Source organism: Macaca thibetana, chromosome 10 (assembly GCF_024542745.1).
Source record: "Macaca thibetana thibetana isolate TM-01 chromosome 10, ASM2454274v1, whole genome shotgun sequence".
Taxonomy (NCBI): Eukaryota; Metazoa; Chordata; class Mammalia; order Primates; family Cercopithecidae; genus Macaca; species Macaca thibetana.
This window is the reverse complement of record NC_065587.1, coordinates 16,298,593-16,307,319: the sequence shown is the minus strand read 5'-3', so window position 1 is coordinate 16,307,319 and position 8,727 is coordinate 16,298,593. Positions and strand designations below refer to the sequence as shown.

Genomic DNA, 8,727 nt, shown 5'->3' with positions numbered 1-8,727 from the left:
AAGCAAAAGTAACACAATAAAGAAAAGATAGTCTTTTCAACAAATGCTGGTGAGCAACTGGACATTACATACAAAAATAAATAAATCTAGACACAGACCTTACGCTATTCACAAAAATTAACTCAAAATAGATTATATTTTGGACCTAATGGACCTAGACATAAAATGGAAAACTGTAAAACTTTTAGAAGATAATACAGAAGAAATGTAAATGACCTTGGATTTGACAATGACTTCTTAGATAAAACACCAAAGAAATTACTGATAAATGAAACTTCATTAAAATTAGAAGCCTATACTGTGTAAAAGACACTGTACAAAGAATTAGAAGACAGGCAGCAAATTGGGAGACAATATTTGCAAAAGACATGTCTGATAAAGGACTATAATCCAAAATACATAAAAAAATCTTAAAATGTAACAATAAAAAAACCAACAACCATATTTAAAAATAGAAGACCTGAATGGACACCTCAGCAAACAACATACACAGGTGGCAAATAAGCATATGAAAAGCTGCTCAACATCATGTGTCATTAGGAACTTGCAAATTAAAACAAAAATGAGATATCACTACATACTTATTAGAATGGCAAAAATTCAGAAATTGAGAACACCAAATGATGGTGAGGATGTGGAGCAATAGGAACTCTCCACACCTGATCTTAACCAAAAGGCCAAGAAGTGATAGCAGCAGGAACTCTCATTCACTGCTAGTAGGAATGAAAGTGGTACAGCTACTTTGGAAGACAGTTTGGCAGTTTCTTACAAAAATCTTATATGTGATCCAGCAACATACTTCCGTGATACTTATGCAAATGAGTTGAATACTTAGTTCACACAAATCCTTCACATGGATGTTTCTAGCTTCTTTATGCATAATTGCGAAGACTTAGAATAAACCAAGATGTTCCTTCAGTAGGTGAATGGATAAATAAAGTGTGGTATATCCATACAATGAATAACTATGGTTATTCAACACTATATGAATAGACATGGAGGAAACTCAAATGCATGTGAGTAGAAGAAATCAATCAGAAAAGGTTACATACTGTATGAGTCCAACTGATGCAGGACAAGCAAGCACCAATATTAAGTCTTAGCCAGGGAAGGTTTTTGGCTTCGCACAGAAAAGAATTAAAGGGTAGGCCAGGTGGTGTTAAATAACAACTGTTATTGATATGGCAGAAGTACTGCTCCTCATGGAGCAGGGCTACCCCATAGGCAGTGGTGTTCAGGGTAGCAGCTCAGAGGCAGGTTTGCACTCATATGTAACCTCACTTTTAATTATATGCAAATTAATGGTGGTTTATGCAGAAATCTATAAAATGAGGGTGGTAACTTCTGGGTTGACGGGTTGTTGCCATGGCAAGGTGGCAGTAACTTCTGGGTGTTGCCATGGCAATGGTAAACTGACATGGCACACTGGTGAGCCTGTGTTAGGGGGAGGTGCTCCTGCCCAGACCTGTTTTAGCTAGTCCTTAATTTGGTCCGATGTCTAAGCCCACCTCCAGAGTTGAGTTCCCCTTCCTACCTCACAACAATATGACATTCTGGAAAAGGCAAAACAATGGAGTCAGTAAAAAGATCAGTGGTTACCAGGAGTTGTAGGGAGGGGTAAGTGAATAAGCTGAGCCTAAAGGAATTTTAGAGCAGCGGAAATATTCTGTATGATACAATAGTGGTGGATGCATGTCATTATACATTTGTCAAAACCTACAGAATGTATGACACCAAGGGTGGACCTCATGTAAACTGTGGACTTTGGGTGATGATGTGTCAATGTAGGTTCAGTGACGTAATAGATCTTCCACTGTGTTACATTTATGCTGATAAGTGGGGGAGGCTGTGCATGGGAACTCCCTTTAGTTTCTGCTCAATTTCACTGTGAACCTAGAACTGCTCTAAAAACTAAAAGTCTATTAAAATTAAAGTCTAATTAAAGCCTATGAAATATAAATATATATATATATTTAACAATGCTGCACCTCTTATTTTATTTGCAAGAAAAAGTAATAGGCCTTGGGGAATATAAAAATATACTAACAAGATTTGAACTAAAACTTTTGCATAACTGAGAAATGATTATCAAGATTGAGTAAGCTTGGCCAATGACATGATTCTTCTGTTTGGACCCCTGTATTATTTATTCTTATAATTTTGGTGACCATTAATGGTGGTTATTAATGCAGGATATGCGGGTCATACAATGACCATTAAAACCAAATATCAAAATAAACTGAATTTTGAGCCAGATCTTCAAATTGTTATATTTTCATAAACCATGATTTCAAAAAGTAATAAAGCCTATTTGAATAGACACATTTAACTAAAATAGGATGCATGCATAATTTAAAAATGAATGACATACATTTTGGGGTACTCAGAGTATGCATTTTTAACCCTTTTTGGGAGTGTGTGATCCAAAAATTTGTGAGCTGTTGATTCAGAGGGCCAGACACACTAGTAACTAAATAGTCTTATTGTCAAGATCAATGACAAAGACATGAACTAAATGACCCAGCAACGGGTCATTTCTTGTTGTCGCTGTGTGAGACATCAGCAGTATTAACATATAGCTTTTATTTACTTTTATTTTAAATACAAAATGTTCATGGGCCTTCAGGAAAGTACATTTGCCTGACAATTTGAAAATACCCACATTTTGGAATTGAGGTATTTTTCCTGTATATAATGTTCTTTAGTTTTTGCAACATGTAGTTAGTGCAAAAATAATATTTACCTAAGGGACAAAAATTCTTTCAGTTATGCCTTTTTGGCTGGTCCCTTACCCAGCCTTTAAAATTTATTCCTGCCTCCCACTTTCTGTTTCTTTTGTTTCCCCAGAAACAAAGGGGAAAATCTTTGGCATCCATCTGTGTAAGGGGCACCCGATAACACATTAGGCAGCCACTCTGTTATTTCAGGGGCAGGAGAGGACAATAAACTAGAAAATAGAATTGCCATGTGGAATAGTGCTGATGCATCTTTTTCTTACACTTTGCAAAGGTTGTAAAGTACTAAAATCATGGATTTTTAGCCCAGGGAGAAATCATCTAATCTAGTCTCCTTATTTTAAAGATGAGGAAATTTAGTCTCAGAGAGTTTCCGTGGCTTAGCCATAGAACCATCAGTTTGATGTAGCTCATGGATTACAGTCTAATACTTTCACTTACAACTGGGGAAACTCGAGCTCAACAAATTAAGGGACTTTTCTAAGATTACACAGCGAGATGGGGGATTTAAGAGGAGACCCTGGTGTTTGGACTCTCAGAACCCTATGCTGGATTGACAGCCCCTTAATCAGGTAAGAGAGTTTGGTCAAAAGAAATGAGGGCTGAGAAGAGGTAGAATGGTGAGATCCATCAGGTCATCAAGTCTCAGTTCGCATTTCCTCATTATATGAATGAAAATTTGGCTGGCCTTTATCTCATCATACCTGGGAGGTAACCTCTAAGCCCTTGGAATTTCCCCAGTGATCGCAGTGTCTGTTATTCATGGTGGGCCCTTCAGACTACATCTGATACTTTTTGCTAAGAGGTCCTGTTCTTGTATTATGTCTCTTAACATAATGTCCTTCAGTTCCATCCATGTTGCAGTAAGTGACAGGATTTCAGTCTTTTTTATGGCTGATAGTATTTTTTTTTTTTTTTTTTTTTTTTTTTTTTTTTTTGAGATGGAGTCTTGCTCTGTCGCCAGGCTGGGGTGCAGTGGTGCGATCTCAGCTCACTGCAACCTCCGCCTCCCTGGTTCAAGCAATTCTCCTGCCTTAGCCTCCTGAGTAGCTGGGACTCCAGGCGCCTACCACCACGCCTGGCTACTTTCTGTGTTCTTAGTAGAGACGGGGTTTCACCATGTTGGCCAGGCTGGTCTGGAACTCCTGACCTTGTGATCCGCCCGTCTCGGCCTCCCACAGTGCTGGGATTACAGGCATGAGCCTCCGCGCCTGGCCTGGCTGATAGTATTCTATTGTCTTTATCCATTGTCTTTATCCCTTCCTCCGTTGTTGGACACCGAGGTTGGACGCTTTGGCTATTGTGAATAAAGCTGCAATAAACATGGGGGAACAGATGTCTCTTTGATAGACTTATTTCCTGTCCTTTGAATAAATGCCTAGTAGTGGGATTTCTGGGTCATATAGTAGTTCTATTTGTAGTTTTTTGTGGAACCTCCATAGTATTCCCCATAGATAAATGTTTGAGATGATGGATATGCCAATCTTGTTCTGATCGCTATGAATTTTTTGTATGACAACATCACTATGCACCCCATAAATATGTACACTTATTACATTGTCCATTAAAAAAAATTTTTTTTCAGTTCCAGTGAGCTCCCCTGGTTGGCAGTTTTCCACACTGTAGCGAGAAGGTTACATCTTTGGGGATCACAGGAGCTTCAGGTGGGGAACCCTCCCAGACCTCACCCTATGCTTCTCCCTTTGGCTGGTTTTGATTTGTATATTTTGGCTAAAGTAACATTGTAATAATAAGTATAGCACTTTCCTGAGTTCTTTGAGTCATTCTAGTGACATTACATCTGAGGAGGTAGTGGGAGCCTCTGAGCTTGCAGCCAGCTGGTCAGAACGGAGCGGGACCTGGGAGCTCTGGAATCTGTGACTGCTGTCCAAAGTGAGGACAGTTTTATGGAGGGCAGTGCAGGTAACCTGCAAAGCTTGCTTAACCTTGCATATTTGGCTTTAGAGGTCATTGGACACGTGTTCCTAAGATTCTAAAACTTTGAGGAGTAAGGACAGAAATGAGTCTGAAAATACTAAGATTAAAACCATGAGATATTTTGCTTTACTTTCTCCACAGAAACTCATTTTCTCTAAACTCCAGCCTTTACCGCCTCACACCAGCTGCACTCATAACAGTTTCCCAAGGCTCCCAGCCGTGACCTGTTCTTTGAAACATCCCAGTGCAGAACATAACACAGCCGTGTTTTGTTTTGTTTTGTTTTGTTGTTTTCTGCTGGGGCAAGATTGATTATTTAGAAAGCAAGATAAAAATCTTTTAGTAATTTCTCTCACGTAGGCAAAAAAGCAAGCAAGCCAGCAAGCAAGCAAAAAAAAAAAAAAAAAAAAAAAAAAATCACCTGATTTCTTATCTTTGGTAACTGCTGGTTTGCTTTTGCCAAACAAATTCGAGGATTACTTAAACGCTAGGTCGAGTTCACAGCCAGGTTGTCTGGCTCTCCCCTCTTCAGGAAATCAGACTCGTCCTGCTTTAATTACCTCTTTGGAATAGCGAGCAATTTTTGTGCCCAGGCATGAATTCTGGAAGACAGAGAGAATGGAATCACTAAAGATAAGCTGAACTAGGAGGTTGAAGGTAGGAAAGTGCTCGCATGTAGCAAGAACCAAGTTTTATAGGAAACTAAAGGTTACTGTTATTATCACTGTTGTTTGTTTTACTTTGTTTTGTTTTATTGTATTTAGTTTTTTGTTGTTGTTGTTGTTTTTGAGACAGAGTCTCACTCTTGTTGCCAGGCTGGAGTGGAGTGGCATACTCTTGGCTCACTGCAACCTCCGCCTCCCAGGTTCAAGCAATTCTTGTGCCTCAGCCTCCCAGTAGCTGGGATTACAAGCGCACACCACACACTCGGCTAATTTTTGTATTTTTAGTAGAGATGGGGGTTTCACCATGTTGGCCAGGCTGGTTTTGAACTCCCGACCTGAGGTGATCTTGGATTATAAGCATGAGCCACCGTATTTTTTTTCTTTTTTCTAACTTTAGCTGGGAGTCTTGTCATCAAAAATAAATACAGTTGCATGGAGCTCCTTAAGATCTGAACCAAACTAAAAATAGGAAGGCAGGGGCTAAAAAGTTATTTTAAGAACCCCCCCAACCACAGTCACTCGTGGGCTGAGCGGGGAGCAGGAACCATGTCTGGTGGCGCCATCTTGGAATAAGAAGCCATGGCTGGTGGCACTGATGGCTCACATGGAGCTGAACTTGAACATGACACCAGCGCTGGGTGAGGTGGGGAGGGGGTTGTGAGGAGGTGCTGCCGTCATTGCTGCAGCTCCTTCATTCTGTTGAGGGCACTGCCGGCACGGAACCACTCGATCTGTATCTTGTTGAAGGTGTGATTCAGGAAGATGGTCTCCTGGGTCCCGTTGGGGTGCTTGATGATGTACTTCAGGGGCTTGCCAGGGGCAAGTTCTTCAGGCCCTGAAAGGTCAGCTTGTCCACAAGGCGAATCTTGCTGTAGTCAGCTGGGTCAGCGAAGTTCGGGGCAGCAGGCTCTGCTTCTTCAGGTTGGTCTCATGCATCCTGGCAAAGCTCTTGGTGATGATGGCCCAGCCTCTAAGGTGGCGAGGCTCCAGTGCTGCGTGCTCCTGGCTTAAGCCCTCGCCATAGTTCTCATCCCCGAGTTACCACGCACCTGATGCCATGATGCTTGTAGTGGCGGGCAGTGGCAGGGACGGGGTCAAACTCCTGGGTTACGGCATCATGCACAGAGTTGGCCTTGCTATTTTCAATGTTGATGGCACCAATGAGCAGGTTGTTGGAGATGTTTTCCAAGTGCCTACGGAACTTGAGCCGGGGCCAGCAGCCGAGATGTGATCAGTGGTAGCCCTTGCAGGAGTGCTGGTAGGTGTCCTATCCTGGGTCCAGCTCTGCTTGAGGAAGCCCATCTGCATCAGGACCCTCCAACTTGAACTTCTTGCCATCCTTGCCTGTCAGGTAGTTGGTCTCTGGGTTGAACTTGAGGGTTCCCACAATGGCCAGGGCTGTGACAGTCTCTGGGGATGTGACGAAGGCATGGGTCTCAGGGTTTGTGTCATTGCAGCCCGTGAAGTTCCTGTTGTAGGAGGTGACAGTTATGTTCTTCTCCTGCTTCTTGATGTCCTTCCTGTCCCACTGGCCATTGCAGGGGCCACAAGCATTGGCCAGGACGATGCCGCCCACATCCCTCAAGGTCTGTGCTTAGCCGTCCCGCTCAGTGGTGGTGCACATCTGCTCAGAGCATGGAGTGATCGTGAACTGGGACTTGCACTTGAGGCCATGGGCTAGTGCCTGCTTGGCCACAGCTGCTGAGTGCCCCATATCTTCATAGCTTGAATTGGTGCAGCTGCCAATCAGACCCAGTCAGATGTCCAGAGGCCATCCTTCCTTCTCTGCCACCTTGCCCACTTCTGCCACGGGGGGAGCCAGGTCAGGGGTGAAGGGCCCATTGATGTGCGGCTTCAGTTCACTGAGGTTAACTTCAATTAGTTGGTCATAATGGCAGCCAGGGTCAGGCACCAAGTGATCCTCGAATTCATCAGCTAGATCGGCAATGTCTGCCCGGCAGGTCTTGCTCAGGTACTACTTCATCCTGTGGTTGTAAGGAAACACGGAAGTGGTGGCCCCAATTTCTGTGCCCATGTTGCAGACTATCACCATGCCAGTGCAGGAGATGGAGTCTACACCAGGCCCGTGGTATTCCACGATTGCACCTGTGCCACCTTTCACTGTGAGGATGCCTGCCACCTTCAGAATCACACCTTTGGGTGAAATCCAACCGGAGAGGGAGCCCATCAGCTTCATGCCAATCACCTTGGGGCGCTTCAGCTCCCAGGGGATCCCAGTCATGACACCCACAGTTCAGCACCCCCAACTCCAATGCAGATGCCCCGCAGGCTGCCACCACTGGGGATATGGGAGTCAGTGTCAATCAGAAGAACCCCAAGGTATTCATAGTTTTCCAAAATAAGCTGGTGAGTGATTCCAGATCCAGGCTTCCAGAAGCCCCCGCCATATCTGACACTTGCATTTGCCAGGAAATTATAAGCTTCGTGGTTGATGTCCTTGGCCCGGCGCAGGTCTTTTTCACTCCCGAGCTGGGCCTCAATCAGATGGTCACAGTGGATGGTGGACAGCACGGTCACCTTGGGAGCCTGCTGCTGATGAACTGCAGCATGGCCATCTGGGCCGTCGCATCCTGCATGGCCACGCTGTCTGGCCGCTGCTGCACGTACATCTTGCCCCACTCGATTTCCTAGCTGGCGGGGTCATCCAGGTGTCCATACACAATCTTCTCCAAGAGGGTCAGAGGCCGGTTCAATCGTTTGCGAATAATGTTAATGTTCTTCTCTAGCAGGTCATAGTGGACGTACTTGGACTCAAAGTGGCTCGTCGCCACCTTGGCCTGTTGGCACAGGACTGTGGCCACATGGTACTGCTGCACACCCAGAGCTTTCTGCAGCCAGATCATCAGTAGGCTGTATGGCGCCATTTTGTGCACTGACAAAGATGGGGTCGCGTCTGTGTTTGTTTTAAAAGAGAATATATTGTAACTACAAGGCCTGGAAAATGCAGTAAGAAAATGGGGTGAAGATGCTTCTAGCATCTGGAAGACGGTAAATCTCTGGAATCAGGCAATCAGCCAACACTCACTCTGACTTCATCACCCTTCACCCTCTTTCAGGTGGATTTGCTGAGCTCTTCCCTGGCAGGCCAAACCCATGGGAGCAGATGGCACCTTGGGAGCTTGACCTCTTCCAATTGTCAGGGCGTGGGAGTCGTTCTGCCACTCTTGTCTCACAGCAGGAGTACCTGAAGAGAACCCTGGCCCTTTTGTGGGGGTGTGGGGTGGTTAACTAGGCTTGTTCTTACAGAAAATAATGGGCTGATAGGGGAGATTGTCTTCTTCACAGTTTATGTCAGATGTAACCCTCTACTCTGTGAAAGATAACAGGTTTGGTAATTAGAGATGAAGGAATTTAATTGATTTCTAAAA

At 44.0% G+C, this 8,727-nt stretch overlaps 1 pseudogene; it reads right to left on the bottom strand.

The window, feature by feature from the left end:
• Nucleotides 1-6,012: 6,012 nt before the first annotated feature.
• Nucleotides 6,013-8,226, bottom strand: LOC126929482 (aconitate hydratase, mitochondrial-like; annotated as a pseudogene).
• Nucleotides 8,227-8,727: the final 501 nt, after the last annotated feature.